Source organism: Triticum aestivum, chromosome 5A (assembly GCF_018294505.1).
Source record: "Triticum aestivum cultivar Chinese Spring chromosome 5A, IWGSC CS RefSeq v2.1, whole genome shotgun sequence".
NCBI classification, from domain to species: domain Eukaryota; kingdom Viridiplantae; phylum Streptophyta; class Magnoliopsida; order Poales; family Poaceae; genus Triticum; species Triticum aestivum.
The window spans coordinates 685,432,861-685,452,561 of NC_057806.1; positions in this window are offsets into that span (position 1 = coordinate 685,432,861).

Below are 19,701 nucleotides of genomic sequence, written 5' to 3' on the forward strand. Positions count from 1 at the left end.
TAGTTGACAACAAGGCAATAATAGACGACTGTCATTTAGCCAATGTAGACGCATGCATGGTACTTGACTAGTCGAATGATTTTATCTATTTCTGAGGGGGCTGAGAAAAACTAATTATCCCTGTTTTCTTGAAGTGAATGTCAAGCGAGCAAAGCAAAATCAGGATCAGGGCAGCCGGCTTTCTTATGGGGCACGAAGGTAGACGCAACGACGGCGATCCTGCCTCCGTGGCTCCACCGCCACAAATGTACAACATACTGCGGCACCAGTCGTCAAGCAAACGTACGTACGTATAACACATTCAGATAGATACATGTGTGTGTAATATCTCTCATGCATGAAGTCGTGAACTCACGATCTGATTACCCGTGACACATGCAGGGTGCTTTCAGCCGGCCGAAGTTCACGGAGCTCACCGCGCAAAATCTCAGGATCCTGTGTGACGCGCTTGAGCAGCGAGTTCCGCGGCACGCAAACATCGTTCCCGGTATATCCAGTACGGTGCTCCGGTGCAGATCCGGCGTGACGAGACGGAGGGCGGGGAACAGGCCAATGACATGTTTGTTCTTCCAAGGAAGGGACGGTGGCGGCAAGATGGCGATTGCTCTAGAGCTCGCGAGGCTTGTGTTTGGCTCCTACGCCGAATTCACCGCCCTGCAGGGAAACACCGACATCCCTGCGCGCACCGGCAAACTCACCATCAAGAGGAAGCGATCACCGGACAACGGCGGCGACATTGGAGCGAGGCTGCTCGAAGCGATCGAGGAGAACCCTCACCGCGTAATACTGATCGACGGTGTCGACCGACTGGATCGCAATTCAGAAATACTCATCAAGAATGCGATAGCGGGCGGAAGAATGGTGGGGGGATGCAACGGCGACGTGGTCGGTCCGGAGGATGCCATTGTGGTGTTGACCTCTGACCTGTGTGACTCGACGTATGTGGCTTCCGCTTCCTCCCCACAGGTGAAGCGACGACAGAACAACGAGGACGAAGATGATGTCACAGACATGGAAGTGAGTCCACGTCATCGTCTCTGTTGGGATCTGAACGTTTGCGTCGTGGATGGGGAAGAGGAGGAAGACAATTTGGCTGACGATGAGGGGTTCCTGAATGTTGTGGATGGTGTTTTCCTTTTCAATTAGTAGAGGATAATCTTCTTTCAAATGGATGGCAGGTGTTAGTTAGACCATGTAGCATAGTTTAGAGTAGAGTTTATGAAGTCTAATATGATCATTTTCCCGCAAAAAAGAGAGTCTAATGTGAGCATTTTCTCAGACCAAAGCCCTTGGCCTGACCGTTTTAATAACCCCTCTAAAACCTCCTGCCTGTGCTGTAATTCTAGAACATCGGCGGCTTTGCAACTTAGTTTGAGATATTGTCAATTCGGGGGTCTCTGGGGCAAAAAGAGCACATGCGGCCCTTTAATATAAATATGGAAATATGAATATCCCTTGTCTTGTTATTGAGATTACCCTAATTCTTGGTTCATAAACATCCATAGTAAAAACAAGCCGATGAATTAAGTATGAGATTATGGTCACTAACATTGTTATCAACCGTGTTGATGTCAACATTGTCTTCCATAGAATTTTCGGGGCTGTTTGGATCGTAGACCACGTCTGCGCAGCCAAAATATTGGCGTTGACCAGGTCTTCACATCTCGTTTGGATGAACGCCTAAATTTTGGCACGCCAAACCCGCCGTAGCTTTTCCGCTTTGTTTCTGCGCCAAATCGTTGGCGAGACGCGGGCGGTCGATTTACTCGCCGATATTTTGGCGCGCCCACAGCGCCCGCGACTTGGCTGGGCGGACTTGGGCAGTAACCAGACAGCCTCTTCCTCTTCCAGACTTTTCAATTTGTTCCTCCATAGCGACTACTCCCTCCATTTCAAAATATAATGCATCCACGCTTTCCGAGGTCCAACTTTGACCATAAATTTAACCAATGAGACCAACTACGGCGGAAGAAAAAATTATATAATTGAAAACTTCTTTCGAATATGAATTCATTGATATATTTTTTGCTCCCGCCGCAATCGGCCTTGATAGTTAAATTTACGGTCAAAGTTGAAGCACGAGAATAGAGAAAGCACTACATTGTAAAATGGAGGGAGTATTATCGACTCATCACGAAACACCGATGAAGTGCTTGTTCTCTTATAAAATTAGTCAATGGATCATCTTCGACAACCTGTCGCTCCAGGAGCACCACCAGCTCGCGGAGGGCCAGGTCGCCGGCGAGCGCGCGAATAAGCAATCCCTCGCGTCGATGCTCGCGGAGAACCCAGACCTCGTCAATGAATAGGGAGCTAGTTTGAAATGGGACACTTCAAACCTTCGCGGACACGTCCGAATGTACACAGCAGCACACATACTGAAGATCGGCTGAGACGCGACGGAGTCCTCCACATATCTACCGTACGTACGTAGCCCAAATATAATAGTTCATCACGACAACCGCCGCATAATTCGCATAATTCGATCACGGCCTCACTTGCATAGCTGCGTAGAGTAGAGGCTAGGGGTGCGCAAGGACGCACGCACGCTATTAAATCTCTGCATGCGTCACGTCTATCTACCTACACCTCAAGAGTATAGCTAAGCTATTAAATCTCTGCATGCGTCACGTCACGTCCGTCTACCTACACCTGAAGAGTCTACAATCTCTCTATCGAAAAATCAAATGCATCGATAGATGCAAGCACATTGATATGAGGTATTAAGAGCAACTCCAACGGGCTGATACAAACGGACAGCGATTTTGTCCGCTTTTTGTTCGTTTGGATCGGTCAGACGGACACGGATGCCCGCTTCCGTATTTGGGTCGGCGTGTGCGCCCAACGCTAACTGAGACCCATTTTGACGCCGCCAAAAAAAAGAACACATGCATATTAAAAAAAGAAAAAACAGCATTAATTAAACATTAAAGCCAGCCACGAAGGCCGTCGAGAGTCCACGCGTCCACATTTGCATTTAAAAAAAAGAAAACAACCTAAATTACGAGGCGGCGCGCTGCTCTAGGCGTCGTCGTCGTCGTCCTCGGGGTCCGTGAGGTCGATGAGCGTCGGCGCCGGCCCGCCCCAGGCGAACGCCGTGTTCCAGAGCGCCGTCATGTCGGGTTGTGCCGGCGCAAGCAGTGCCGGCGCAGGGGTTGTGCGGCCGGCTGTGCAACCACGGCCTGGCGCGCCTCCTCCTCGGCCTCGCGCTCCTCCTCCTCGAGGTCGCGCTCGAGCATCTCGAGGTACTCGCCGTCGCGGCGCTCCTCGGCCACCCCGATGTTGCGCCAGTGCTCGAGGTACGCCTGCTCCTGCACCGGCGTCACTCCCGTCCAAACCGGGGGCGCGCGTACCCATTTGCACACTACTCCTGTCCAGGAGTAGCGCTCGATAGGGGACGGCTCGGGCTCCGCCTCCGGCTTGATGGGGGACGGCGGGGCCACCGGCGGCACCACGATGTCGCCCGCCGCGGAGAGGGTAAGGGCCTGCGCCATTGCCGCCTCGTACCGAGCCTCTTCTTCCGCCTCCGCCCTGCGCCGCTCATCCTCCTCGCTCTCCCGGAAGACGACCGCAAGTGCCGCCTGATAGGCGTCCTCCGTCGCCTGGTCCTCCACGCGGACGACGAGCGCCGGTGGCGGCGACCTCCGGTCGACCTCGCGCACGCACCGTCGCCTCGCCTCCTCATGCTCGAAGGCGAACCACCTCGCCCAGTTGGGCGAGTCGGTTGCGTAGGCGGCCTCGCGGCGCTGCTCCGGCGTCAGCATCGCCCGCCGGCGCCGCACCTCCTCCGCGTGAGCACGAGCCGATCGCGGCACCGCCGGCACTGGGATCCTCTCTGGATCCAGATGCCAGTTGTGCGGCAGCATCACGTCGGGATACGGCAGAGGCTGGCGGTGCTGCCAGTGCCACTCCGCCTGGTGCACTGGCACGCTCACGCGTTGCCTCTGCCGGCGAGGCGCCGGCGCCGGCGGAGGCGGGAGGAAAGGGGTGGCGGGGGACTTGTCCTCGGCCTTGCTGCCGTTGGCGCCGGAGAAGAGGCCCATCTCTGTGGTGGTTGTGGTGACTAGGGTTTGCCAATGACGAGGGAGCAAAGGATGGCAGATGTGGACGGCGAGTTTGGATGAGGACGGCCCCGCCGCATGGTCGGATTAAAAAAGGACGAGCGCCATCGCTGACGCGTGGGCCCGTCGTCATAAATTAAGCTGACCGCGTGGGTAGCGGGTAGTTGGACGGTCGCCATGTGGGGACGCGGTGGACAGCGAGAAGGCGTACGAAGCGTCCGTTCGGCGTCCGTGCTGACGCATTTACGGCGCAAATGCGTCGGCGCGGACGCGACGCAGACGTGATTTGGGTTTGATTCGGCGCGTTGGGTCGTCACTTTTGTCCGCACCGATTCAAACGGACGCAGGCGGACGAAATGGGTCGGCCCTTTGAAGTTGCTCTAATATCTAAGGAAGTGTCGGGGAGAAAATAAAATCGATATCAATTATGTTTGCACCGATGATCAATTTGCAGATATCCTAATCAAAACTTTGGGACGACGAAAGTTCACGAAGATACAGAAAAGAGTCAGCGTTCAAGATGTGAAGTGAGAACATCGTGCTTAGTGTGTGATTATTGGAACTAATCACGATTAGGCGTAAGAGTCCGGTACGGACATGCAGCCCTGGCCGAGCCGGCTTGTACAAGATACTATAGGTACTATAGAAATCTGTACTAGCTCCCCCTCTAAATATATAAAAAACAGTAATAAAGAAAGGACATTAATAAGTCCCGAACGTTTGGAATGTAAACATGCTAATTCGAACTCTTTTTATGGCAACTTTAATCAAGGCGTTGTTAACAAAATATGGTAATTTTCTGACAAAAAATCAAACTGGAACAAAGTTGCCATATGTTAACAACTAAAGTTGCCACCTCGTAACAACTAAAGTTACCATCAAAAAACGTTCGAGATGACATGTTTAAATTCTGAACGTTCAGGATTTATCTATTCCGTAAAGAAAATAACACGCACGATACGTGCGTGTGGCGATCCAGATCCACTGTTGTGTGCTGCCGTGTACGAGAGCTAGTTTGATTGATTAGTTCAATCCAGACTAGAAGTGCTCCTACGTGCTAAGTACTACCTCCGTTTCTAAATATTTGTCTTTTTAGACATTTTAAATGACTACTATATACGGATGTATGTAGATATATTTTAGAGTGTAGATTCACCCATTTTGCTCCGTATATAGTCACTTGTTGAAATGCCTAGAAAGACAAGTATTCAGGAACGGAGGGAATACTACAGTACACGTGAAAGAAAGATTCGATCAGGAGTAGCTAGCAAGGCTAGCTTTGCTCTGCGGTGCACCGTATATCTTGGCGTAAAAAACTTCGCCAGGATCGTCGGCGTTGTTTTGTCGCCGTTCGTCGCGTATCACCGTCGTCGAAAAGTATTCGGAGTTGCGAGGATGAGCGCGGACAGGCGCAGCAGCAGGCTCACCGCCTTGGCCGTTGGGCTCTCCCTCTCCCACCACCCAGACATGATGGATAGATCGATGGATATATTTTTGCTGCCTAGCTACGATGCTGTCTACAATAGCTTGGTGCAACTATTTATGCACTAGCGGGCGAAGGCGCCCGTGCAAGTGCTCTTGATTTGTACGATTCTTGTTGCTGCTTTTTTTGACATAATTGTTGCCGCTGCTTAAACATTATAAGAATAACAGAGTGGATAAGTACATCTGGTTGAACATTATGGGGGTACATTGCATTGGCTAGAGCTGATACAAATTTACTAATGAAAAAAGAAAATCCAGTGAAGTGCATATAGTTTCTTTACAGGCTAAGCTATCATAAGAAAATGTGAAATAGAAGATTGACATGCTAAAATGGTGAGATCATTTAGTAACACGGGTGGTTTGACTCTCCAGTTGTGATAGTACATTCCTTTTTTTTTTCATTTATTCTGAAATCTTCAAATAGCTACTCCCAAGTAAGAAGCCAACCATGGAGAACCTACTCTCATGCTTATAAGTGTTGGAGGTACCCTATGCAATGACCTCAAAAAGCAGCTTTACATTGCCTTCTTGTGGCATTTTCTGGACCTCTAATGGGTAAACATGAATTGTTTTCACACAAACGACACCATAATCAACGAACATTAGCTCACAACACGATCCTTATATAATCGCATGCCATACAAAAATAATGTGTTCTGATTACCATTTAAACGTTCTCTATGGATCTATATTTGAGCCAAAAGATATTAAGCCGTGGTTTTGTTTATGACTTATTGAACCAAAACATCAAATTTATCTTAACCACAAGTCCGAAATAAATAGGGGAGTTAGGTCTAATTATGGTGCCATGATAAAGCGAGCTTATGTCATCTCAAAATATTACTGTTTGCTTCTAACCACTAAGAGATAAAAGAAGGAAAACTAATAATTAAACTCGTCAAACCTGAAATAACTCATTATCCAGGGCAAATTTACCACCGAAAAGAGTTCTTTCTACAAAAAATAAAATTTGCCTGACCGCCAAATTAAATAGCTGCCAAAGAACAATGGTATGTTAATTCGATTTTTGGTTTGACCCACATAAAGAGATCCCCCCCCCCCCCTGAAACTTACTGATTTAGTGGCTAGCAATGGTGTTTAATAGAAAATGAATTGAGGCTTGTACTGGAATATTGTCATTCCATGTAACAAAAGGGGGCACACAAAAGAATTGCCACAGCAATGCTCAGATGGACAAACTGGCAAGATTTGTCCTTTCCATGGTAGATGATAATCAATAAACTCAATTCTTCCCAATGGATACACATGACAAAGACATCATATGAACAAAGTTGGAAAGTATCAAACATGCATGCCTACCTAACTATAGGACAATGCTAGAAAGAACTTCTAAACCGAAGCATATGTTTGCTTGATCAATCGGAGAAGATTCATCTTTGAAGTGAAAATGCTTGTTGACAACATGTGGAAGGAGGGATGGAGAAACTTACAGGGAGCATCAAAACAATGTGTTCGTACACCCTTAAGATCTGGAATTGTCATTGGATCGCCGATAACTTGAAACAATTCATCTATGAATTTGAAATCTGAGAAAATAAATTGTGTTATTTGTAGTATTACATAAGGTACAACTTTGTATACCTAGTTCTTTTGCATGGCGGAAACATCAAGAATTAAAATTAGAAAATTGATAACTAAAAGTAATTATTGCCAAGGACATAATGAGATTTTCTTCATATACAGTGAAGTTGATGTTTAATAAAGAATTGGATAAACTGGACTGAGATAAACAAATATATTTTGTAAAAAGTATAAAGCCGGCCTAAAGATAACTATTTAAAAAAGAGGTAATTGTAAACCACTTTGAAAAAATAAGTGAACTAAAAGCCAGCAGCTTTGCTCCCGGGCTATGTGCAACTGCATACAATGTAAAAGGTAAACTAAATAACCATCTAAAATTTAAACTGACTTTGTTATTGGCTAATTAGCTCCACGGTAGATCAGTGTAGCTTGTACTACAAAATATCACTGAAATATCGAAAGAACGACTACATGACCTGTCCATATGAATTATCTGAAGTAGGTGGCATGATTATAATCAGGTGATCCTTGACTTCAGGGATGATGATCTGGCGTTGAACAAAAAAATGTGCAACAGAGGACTTCGAGCTCTAGAGATGGACAGATAAAGAATGGCTACATGACCTGTCCACATGAATTATCTGAAGTGTGTGGCATGATTATCATCAGTTGATCCTTGACTTCAGGGATGACGATCTGGCGTTGAACTAAAAAATGTGCAGAAGAAGACTCCGAGATCTAGAGATGGACAAATAAAGGGCACCACAACAAGATTGATCAACGAAGCACCAGTGGTGTGCTAGATGACTACTCATCTTTGCCATATACCCGCACACAACACATTGGGAAATAAGAATTAGGGATCTGGAGGAAGAGTGCCAAGCAAGCACACAGACAATGCATCTCTAAGTTTAGCCACCAATCAACCCAAAAATCCTAATTAATTCAAAAATACTGGTGAAATATATAAAGGTAGATACACTTCAGATGGGAAATTATAGATCAATTTTGGAGAGAGAGAGGGGGAGGGGAGAGAGCTCAAGATGAAATGTGGATCATATGGGTGAGTGTATGTGGGCATCAACGTCAATTATGAAGATGTCTACGGTGGCTTCGTCAATCACAAGATGTTGTGCCGACTCAGTATCTCAGAGGTGCTCATAGAGATAGGGTGTGCGTGCATGCGTTCATACGGATGAATGTATGTGTGTATGTGGGCATCAACAAAGATGTCTGCGGTGACTTCGTCAATCTCAAGATGTTGTGCCGGCTCGGTATCTTAGAGGTGCTCATAGGGGTACGGTGTGCGTGCATGCGTTCATAGGGGTGAGTGTATGTGTGTATGTGGGCATGAACGTCGACTATGAACATGTCTGCAGTGACTTCGTCAATCTCAAGATGTTGTGGCGGCACTGTATCTTAGAGGTGCTCATAGAGATACGATGTGCGTGCATGTGTGCGCTTATAGGAGTGAGTGTAAATGGGAATTGAAGTCGGCTACGAAGACGCCTGCAATGACTTTGTCAATTTCAAGATATTGTGCCGACTCAGTATCTCAGAGGTGCTCATACTAACAGGGTGTGCGTGTGTGCGTTTATATGTGTGAGTGTATATGCATATATGTGGGCATCTGTGTTGTACTGCGTTAATAAATCAGTAGCAAAACACAAAGAAAAAAAATCAATATGAACCAAATGGAAAATTAGACACGTGTTAGCTAGTAGAGGAGATACTCATACTAGTAGGGTGTGCATGTGTGTATTTATAGGTGTGAGTGTATGTGCATGTATGTGGGGCATCTGCATTGTACTGCGTGAAAAAATCAGTAGCAAAACACAGAAAAAAAATCAATATGAACCAAATGAAAAATCAAACATGTGTTAACTGGACTCATGCAACACACTTCAAACGCATCATAGCAGCCCTAGCTTGGCCACTTTAATTGTTTTATTATATACTAGATGAATGCCCGGGACATACATATTATTTTAGTACAACACTAACCATGAATATAATATATAAATGAATGATTTTACGGCTAGCATCAGATAATATTGTCGGCATTTCTTACCACTTTTCTTCTTCCTCCTCCTCTGCAAATCTAAGCCCACAATTAGTTTGTCAAGGGCACAGCTAACTTGCAGTCTCCATTATGCCACCGCCATACAGTCTATATTTCATATTGTGCTATTATATAGAGAACATAGGGCAGGGGCAAGAAATTTCCATTCTCGCATGACCAATACAAACTAAATGGAACACAAAATATCCATTGATCGGGTGGGCCTCAATGTAGTCACTTATCAGCCATAAGCTTTGACTAAAACAAATTCATATGGGGGTATCTATTAACCAACGCACATTGGCAGGGCCACTAAGCTAATCACAGAACATTTCCACACATTTTTTTTGTATTAACAAAGAAATTGAGGGGGGGGGGGGGGGGGGGAGAAAAAGGAATATCAGAATGCAATGCTGGTTCATCGCCATAGTCGACAGTGGACACATATAATTTAAGAAAAATAGTACGGCAACACAAAATTATCCGTCCTTTGATATACTTCTTATACGTTTCCAACAGTCTATGAACTTCGAAGTTTACTTTTCAGTCTCAAGAATTAATCCTTGAAGCCGTGAATTTGAAAGGTCAAACTACTGCATGGGAGGATGTTGACGATACTGCTTGGCTGGTTAACTTGTTTTGAATAGAATCCCCTAGTTTGACATCAAGCGGGCTTGAACCCAGGATGTCTGGTGGCTTCATGCAAATCACAGGGAAAGGAAAGTTTTCAAGCCCCAACTTCTACTTTAGGATCATTCAGTTAGGCTTCATCTACTCCCAGTTGTCCAGCTCTGGTACTGCCTATCTTCACAGATTTTCTTTTTGCGTACAAGTTTATGCATGACCAGCGGGCCGGTAGTAAATAAGTCAGTAACTTAATAACTTAACAATATGATCTTTCAAAAAAATAACTTAACAATATAAAATCTAGGTCAAGCAAAATCCTAAATATAAGAAACAACATAATATCCAATACTACTGTACTATGGACAAAACCATCACAAATTCACAAGCCAGTTCATTCTACAAAATATGGACTGGAAATTCTTTTGACAATAAACATAGCATCTATGGTTCCGTAACCAAATATACTATACAGACTTCACCCAAGAAAAATAAATATTTCAATGCCCTAGAGAACGCACCTTCAGTTCTTTTGTTCTTCAGCTCAAAAGAAATTTCGCTAGTACCTTCATGGAAACCCTTCCAAAGTGTGTCAAAAGCTCGGTATTGTTTGGGTTGTTCTTTCTGAAACTACACAACTCACAAGCAAGCAAAAAACAAAAATATATCAGTATATACATACCTTGCAAAACATATGGTCAACTAATCAGATGGTTTTGTTTCATAAACAGGCAGTAACATAATAGCTAAACTACCAAGAAATTTATCAAGTATATAATCAGAGAAAACAAGGGTGAATGATTGGCTCAAGAACAAGCAGCGGTACAGTGCATCTCATGTGAACTTTCACAATGCCGAAATAAGTCACTTATCCTTATCCACGTTTTGCAAATAATTATGTCTAATCCATGGTGCCAAACAATTTCAAAATATAAAGAGCCATTCCAGATGGCAAGTAACATCCATTAGAAAACTGCCCGTACGTTCCAGATCATGGTCATCAATCAAACGTGAATCAAGTGAGCAAGTTCCAAATTATCTAATCACTTACGAACATCAGATCCATTGAGCTGAATGCCATGTCTCAAAGGCGGTCAAATCTTTTGGAGCAATTTCACCTCTCACCTACAGCCAAAGATCCATGGGCAGCTGTCCCTTGGCAAGTACCTTATCTGCCGACTGCACGGGTTTGGCTCAGGTGCAGGGGTCACCGCACCCATTATGGTGCAGGCCCAATCAGTGCATCCTACGTATGCTTGTAGGCCCAGGCTCATTATTAATTCTTTTAATCATCCTCTAATCCCTTTTGTTCCGGAATCTCCATTCTCTCTCCAATTTCCTTGTCGATTATTCTCTCTTCACTGTTGCTATTGCAAACTTGCAAATCCCTATCTCTGCTTGTCCATTCAACAGCTAATCTCCATCGGCCACGGTGAGTGCCTGCTCGAGGACCGTTCGCCATGCTTGCTAACCTGCCGAAGAATCCTCCCATGGGATGCTCAAAAGTACTGGTCGGTCGGAGTTGGGCACGATGAGAAAACAACGTTATACTCCCTCCGTTCTTAAATATATGTCTTTTTAGACATTTAAATGGACAATAATATATAGATTTATGCGTTGGAATTTGCTAGTAGGCCTTTGGCTCAAAGCCCAACTAAAATTCTGACATTCTCTTGGCCCATTCATGCATAAGGTGAACTCTTCTACCACTTGTAAAAGCACGAGAAGAGGAGACCTACACGCGCTCCTCCTCCTCGCTCGTCACGACGTGACGCGCCGCGGGAATGAGCCGAGCTGAGGACAGAGCTATGCACGTTGTCTATATTTTTGCTGTTCGGGAAAAAAAATTAATAAGTCATTAATTAATAATTAACGGACGCGCCCAGGACCTACCCGGCCCGCACTATATAGTCAGACAGACGTCTACCCTAACCACTGCTGTATCGCATGGTTTCGCACCACCGTTCCAGAACATTGCGACGCCACGCAGGTCTTCTCCATCCCTCCTTTCGGCATGCACCGCGAGAAGGGCAGCAGGCCTCCGGAACCCCGCCTCTCATGATCCTGTACGAGAGAGGGGCGATCAGGTTTTTGAGGAGCGCACTCGCGCGACTGCTGGCAACGACGACTTCGCCAGCGACGACTTCTTCCCCGACCTCGGCAACTTCTTCCTCAACGACATGGACGACAACATCAACGCTGGAGGTCCTGCTCCCGCTGCACCGTATGTGATCTTGTCCTCCTTGTTCGAGATCGTGCTAGAATTCTTAGTTATAGTCTGTGCCCTAGATTTGATCTCTTCATCTACTATGCTAGTCCGCATGATTAGTTTAATCTCTGTTTTCTTCGTCATGATTTATTTATTGTTTGTTCGGATTAAATCTCGTAATAATTTGCTCATATATTTAACAATCCAAAAATCTGATTATAGGAAATTTGCTCCGAGTGGTTTTGCTGCGCATCTAAAGCTGCCTACCTTTAAGGGCATGCAATATAACAGGTGGCGCATGAGAGTAGTTTACTGGTTACAGACCATGTACTGCTATGACACCACCAAGGGAAAGCCCGAGGGCAATCTTGAACCTGCACAGCAGGAAGCTTTTGAGAAGATCGATACCCTCTTTAAAGGTGCCCTTCTGAGTGTTCTGGACGATTCCATTGTGGATTCGTATATGTCGTTTGACAACGGTAAGGACATGTGGGCTGCGCTCGAGGCCATGTTTGGGGCCTCGGATGCTGGCAGCGAGTTGTATGTCATGGAGCAATTCTATGACTACAAGATGACTGATGAGCGGTCTATTGTCCAGCAGGCTCATGAGATACAGTCGCTCGCAAAAGAACTTGAGTACTTCAAGTATGTGTTGCCGGAGGCATCATTGCCAAGCTTCCACCTTCGTAGAACAATTTGGCTACTTCCCTGAAACACAAGAGACAAGAGTTTTTCGTTTCCGATCTCATTGGTACTCTTGATGTCGAAGAGAAGGCGAGAGCAAAGGACACATGTGCTCGCGTTGCTGAGTAAGCTTCTAGGGTCCACATGGTGCAAAAGAAGAGCTTCCAGCCCAACAAGTTCAAAAACAATAAGAACAAAAACTCAGGGCAAAGGCAAGTTTGATACAAAAAACAAGCTGTCACATTCTAACAACTTCAAGAAGAATTCTCATAAGAAGGGGAAGGGACTTTGCCATGTCTACGGTGATCCTAATCACTGGGCTCCGAAATGTCCTAACCGCTTTGAGGAGCGTGAGCATGAGAAGAGCGGCAAGTCCGCTGATGTTGTCATCGGTGATACTGAGATGAAGGAATCGGGGTACGGTATTCTTCCTACCATCATTTCAGTATTTCAATCTCCTGATCGGTTAATTGACACTAGTGCCAATGTACATGTTTGTGCTGACGCCTCCATATTTTCTTCTTACCAGGCCACAAGGACTTCTCCCGTGCTGATGCGGAATGGGTCACATGCCATTGTTCGAGGTGTCGGTACGGTTGATCTGAAGTTTACTTCGGGGAAGACCGTGCATCTAAAGAACGTTCATCATGTGCTGTCCATCAATAAGAATCTTGTCAGTAGTTCCCGTTTATGTCGAGATGGTTTTAAGTTGGTTTTTGAGTCCAATAAAGTTGTAATTTCCAAGTGTGAACAATTTGTTTGAAAAGGCTATGAATGTGGAGGCTTGTTCCGCCTATCTTTTTTTCAAATATTTGCACTAAAGTTATTAATAATGTTTGCCACAATAATGAGTCTGATAATTGGCATTCACGACTTTCTCATATTAACTTTGGTTGCATGACGCGGCTAGCCAATATGAATTTAATTCCGAAAATCCCCACTGTTAAAGGCTCCAAGTGCCAAGTATGTGTGCAAGCTAAGCAACCTCGCAAGTCCCATAAGACTGCAGAGGCAAGAGACTTGGCGCCACTAGAGCTTATACATTCTGATCTTTGTGAGATGAATGGCGTGTTGACAAAAGGTGGAAAGAGATACTTCATGACATTGATTTATGACTCTACTAGATATTGTTATGTGTATCTTCTAAAATCAAAAGATGAGGCTTTAACTTTCTTAAAAAACTATAAAGCTGAAGCGGAGAACCAACTTGATCAAAAATTAAACGGCTAAGGTCTAATCATGGTGGAGAGTATTTTCTAATGAATTTGATTTGTTTTGTGCGGAACATGGTATAATCCATGAGAGGACGCCTCCCTACTCACCTCAGTTGAATGGGGTGGCCGAACAAAAGAACCAAACTCTGACTGATTTGGTTAACGCCATGTTAGACACATTGGGTGTTTCCAAGGAATGGTGGGGGGAGGTGCTAATGACTGCATGTCAAGTCCTAAACCGAGTGCCCGCAAAGCATAAGACCATGACTCCATTTGAGGAATGGGAAAGAAAAAGGTTGAAACTCTCTTACCTACATTCTTGGGGTTGTTTGGCATAAGTCAATATACTAATTCCCAAGAAGCGCAAGCTTGGACAAAAAACCGTGGGTTGTGTTCTTCTGGGCTATGCTTTTCATAGCATTGGCTATAGATTTTTGATAATAAAATCTGAAGTATCTGACATGCATGTTGGTACGATTATGGAGTCAAATGATGCAACCTTCTTTGAGGAGATATTTCATATGAAGGATATGTCGAGTTCATCAAATCAGGAGACACTTACTCCATCTAGTGAGGAATTCGCTGTAATTCCTGAACCCACCATTGCGATGGAACACGTTGAGAATCCTGTTGAGGGTGACAATTAAACTCCTGTAAGGAGTAAGAGACAGAGGATTGCAAAGTTCTTTGGTGATGATTTCATTGTGTACCTCGTGGATGACACACCCATGACTATTTCAGAAGCCTATGCATCTCCTGATGCTGACTACTGGAAGGAAGCTGTTCGTAGCGGGATGGATTCCATCTTAGCTAACAGAACTTGGGAGATCATTGACCGTCCTTATGGGTGCAAACCTGTAGGATGTAAGTGGGTGTTCAAGGAGAATAATCGTTACTCTGTTTATTTGAATAATACCTTCAATGGTCTTACGCCTAAAATGAATGGTTTATTGAATCTCGATCGTAGTGATACACATGTTCATGCCAAAAGATATAAGATAGTAATGATAGTACCACCTACTTGTGGCACTGCCACGTAAGTCATATCGGTATAAAACGCATGAAGAAGCTCCATGTTGATGGATCTTTGGGCTCACTCGTTTTTGAAAAGTTTGAGACATGCGAACCATGTCTATTGGTGTATATGCATGAAGAAACTCCATGCAAATGGACCGTTTGAACTCACTTGATCTTGAATCACTTGAGACATGCAAATCATACCACATGGGCAAGATGACTGAAATCCTCGGTTTCAGTAAAATGGAACTAGAAAGAAACTTGTTGGAAGAAATACATTTTGATGTGTGCAGTCCAATGAGTGCTGAGGCGTGTAGTGGATATCGTTATGTTCTTACTTCACAGATGATTTGAGTAGATGTTGAGGACATTTACTTGATAAATCACGAGTCTGAATTATTGAAAGGTTCAAGTAATTTCAGGGTGAAGTTGAAAGATCGTCGTGACAAGAGGATAAAATATCTATGATATGATCATAGAGATGAATATCTGAATTACGAGTTTGGCACAGAATTAAGACAATGTGGAAATTGTTTCACAACTAATACAGCCTGGAACACCATAGTGTGATGGTGTGTCCGAACATCATAACTGCACCCTATTGGATATGATGCATACCATGATGTCTCTTATCGAATTACCACGATAGTTTATGGGTTAGGCATTAGAGACAACCACATTCACTTTAAAAAGGGCACCACGTAATTCCGATGATATGACACCGTATGAACTATGGTTTAGAGAAACCTAAGCTGTCATTTCTTAAAAGTTTGGGGCTGCGACGCTTATGTGGAAAAGTTTCAGGCTGATAAACTTGAACCCAAAGCGGATAAATGCATCTTCATAGGACACCCAAAACAGTTGGGTATACCTCCTGTCTCAGATCCGAAAGCAATAAGGGATTGTTTCTAGAATCAGGTCCTTTCTCGAGGAAAAGTTTCTCTCGAAAGAATTGAGTGGGAGGATGGTGGAGACTTGATGAGGTTATTGAACCGTCACTTCAACTAGTGTATAGCAGGGCACAAAGAGTTGTTCCTGTGGCACCTACACCAATTGAAGTGGAAGCTTATGATATTGATCATGAGACTTCGGATCAAGTCACTCCCAAACCTCGTAGGATGACAAGGATGCGTACTACTTCAGAGTGGTACGTAATCCTGTCTTGGAAGTCATGTTGCTAGACAACAATGAACCTACGAGCCATGGAGAAGCGATGGTGGGCTCGGATTCCGATAAATGGCTCGAGGCCATAAAATCCGAGAGAGGATCCATGTATGAAAACAAAGTGTAGACTTTGGCGGAACAGCTCGATGGTCGTAAGGCTGTTGAGTACAGATAGATTTTAAAAGTAAGACGGACAATGATGGTAAGTATCACCATTAAGAAAGCTCGACTTGTCGTTAAGATGTTTTTCGACAAGTTCAAGGAGTTGACTACGGTGAGACTTTCTCACTCGTAGCGATGCTAAGAGTCTGTTGGAATTATATTAGCGATTACTGCGTTATTTATGAAATCTTGCAGATAGGATGTCAAAACATTGTTTCCTCGACGATTTTTCTTGAGGAAAGGTTGTATGTGATACAACCGGAAGGTTTTGTCAATCCTGAAAGATGCTAATAAGTATGCAAAGCTCCAGCTATCCTTCTGAGGACTGGAGTAAGCATCTCGGAGTTGGAATGTATGCTTTGATGAGATGATCAAAGATTTTGGGTGTATACAAAGTTTATGAGAAACTTGTATTTCCGAAGAAGTGAGTGGGAGCACTATAGAATTTCTGATGAGTATATGTTGTTGACATATTGTTGATCAGAAATGACGTAGAATTTCTGGAAAGCATATAGGGTTATTTGGAAAGTGTTTTCAATGGAAAGCCTGGATTAAGCTGCTTGAGCATTGAGCATCAAGATCTATAAGGATAGATCAAAACGCTTAATGGAACTTTCAAATGAGCACATACCTTGACATGATCTTGAAGGTGTTCAAGATGGATCAGTCAAAGAAGGAGTTCTTGCCTGAGTTGTAAGGTATGAAGTTAAGACTTAAAGCTCGACCATGGCAGAATAGAGAGAAAGGACGAAGGTCGTCCCCTATGCTTAAGACATAGGCTCTATAGTATGCTATGCTGTGTACCGCACCTGAAGTGTGCCTTGCCATGAGTCAGTCAAGGGGTACAAGAGTGATCCAAGAATGGATCACAGGACATCGGTCAAAGTTATCCTTAGTAACTAGTGGACTAAGGAATTTTCTCGATTATGGAGGTGGTAAAAGAGTTCGTCGTAAAGGGTTACGCCGATGCAAACTTTGACACTAATCCAGATTATTCTGAGTAGTAAACTGGATTCGTATAGTAGAATAGTTATTTGGAATAGCTCCAAATAGAACGTGGTAGCTGCATCTAGGAGATGACATAGAGATTTGTAAAGCACACACGGATCTGAAAGGTTCAGACCCGTTGACTATAACCTCTCTCACAAGCATAACATGATCAAACCCAGAACTCATCGAGTGTTAATCACATGGTAAATGTGAACTAGATTATTGACTCTAGTAAACTCTTTGGGTATTAGTCACATGAGGATGTGACCTTGAGTGTTAATCACATATCGATGTGAACTAGATTATTGACTCTAGTGCAAGTGGGAGACTGTTGGAAATATGCCCTAGAGGCAATAATAAATTGATTATTATTATATTTCCTTGTTCATGATAATCGTTTATTATCCATGCTAGAATTGTATTGATAGGAAACTCAGATACATGTGTGGATACATAGACAACACCATGTCCCTAGTAAGCCTCTAGTTGACTAGCTCGTTGATCAATAGATGGTTACGGTTTCCTGACCATGGACATTGGATGTCGTTGATAACAGGATCACATCATTAGGAGAATGATGTGATGGACAAGACCCAATCCTAAGCATAGCACTAGATCGTGTAGTTCATATGCTAAAGCTTTTCTAATGTCAAGTATCATTTCCTGAGACCATGAGATTGTGCAACTCCCAGATACCGTAGGAGTGCTTTGGGTGTGCCAAACGTCACAACATAACTGGGTGGCTATAAAGGTACACTACGGGTATCTCCGAATGTGTCTGTTGGGTTGGCATGAATCGAGACTGGGATTTGTCACTCCGTGTGTCGGAGAGGTATCTCTGGGCCCACTCGGTAGGACATCATCATAATGTGCACAATGTGACCAAGGAGTTGATCACGGGATGATGTGTAACGGAACGAGTAAAGAGACTTGCCGGTAACGAGATTGAACAAGGTATCGGGATACCGATGATCGAATCTCGGGCATGTATCGTACCGATAGACAAAGGGAATTATATACGGGATTGATTAAGTCCTTGACATCGTGGTTCATCCGATGAGATCATCGTGGAAAATGTGGGAGCCAACATGGGTATCCAGATCCCGCTATTGGTTATTGACCGGAGAACGTCTCGGTCATGTCTGCATGTCTCCCGAACCCGTAGGGTCTACACACTTAAGGTTCGATGACGCTAGGGTTATAAAGGAAGTTTGTATGTGGTTACCGAATGTTGTTCGGAGTCCCGGATGAGATCCCGGACGTCACGAGGAGTTCCGGAATGGTTCGGAGGTAAATATTTATAAATGGGAAGTCCTATTTTGGTCACCGGACAAGTTTCGGGGTCACCGGTATTGTACCGGGACCACCGGAAGGGTCCCGGGGGTCCACCGGGTGGGGCCACCTGCCCCGGGGGCCACATGGGCTGTAAGGGGGTGCGCCTTGGCCTATATGGGCCAAGGGCACCAGCCCCAAGAGGCCCATGCGCCAAGGGATAAGGAAAGGAAGAGTCCTAAAGGGGGAAGGCACCTCCGAGGTGCCTTGGGGAGGAGGGACTCCTCCCTAGCCGCACCCTTCCTTGGAGGTGTTGGGGAACGTAGCAGAAATTCAAAATTTTCCTACGAATCACCAAGATCTATCTATGGAGAGACCAGCAACGAGTAGAAAGGAGAGTGCATCTACATACCCTTGTAGATCGCTAAGCGGAAGCGTTCAAGTGAACGGGGTTGATGGAGTCGTACTCGTCGTGATTCAGATCACCGATGATCAAGTGCCGAACGGACGGCACCTCCGCGTTCAACACACGTACAGCCCGGTGACGTCTCCCACGCCTTGATCCAGCAAGGAGAGAGGGAGAGGTTGAGGAAGACTCCATCCAACAGCAGCACAACGGCGTGGTGGTGGTGGAGGAGCGTGGCAATCCCGCAGGGCTTCGCCAAGCACCTACGGGAGAGGAGGAGGTGTTACGGGAGGGAGGGAGGCGCCGAGGGCTCAGGTTTGGATGCCCTCCCTCCCCTCCACTATATATAGGGGCAGGGGAGAAGGGGGAGGCGCAGCCTTGCCCCCTACTCCAAGAAAGGGGTGCGGCTAAGGAGGGGGGGAGGAGTCCATCCTCCCCAAGGCACCTCGGAGGTGCCTCCCCCCTTTAGGACTCTCCCCTTTTTCCTTTATCTTGGCGCATGGGCCTCTAGGGGCTGGTGCCCTTGGCCCATGTAGGCCAAGGCGCACCCCCTACAGCCCATGTGGCCCCCCGGGGCAGGTGGCCCCACCCGGTGGGCCCCCGGGACCCTTCCGGTGGTCCCGGTACAATACCGATGACCCCGAAACTTGTCCCGATGGCCGAAACAGGACTTCCTATATATAAATCTTTACCTCCGGACCATTCCGGAACTCCTCGTGACGTCCGGGATCTCATCCGGGACTCCGAACAACATTCGGTAACCACATACAAACTTCCTTTATAACCCTAGCGTCATCGAACCTTAAGTG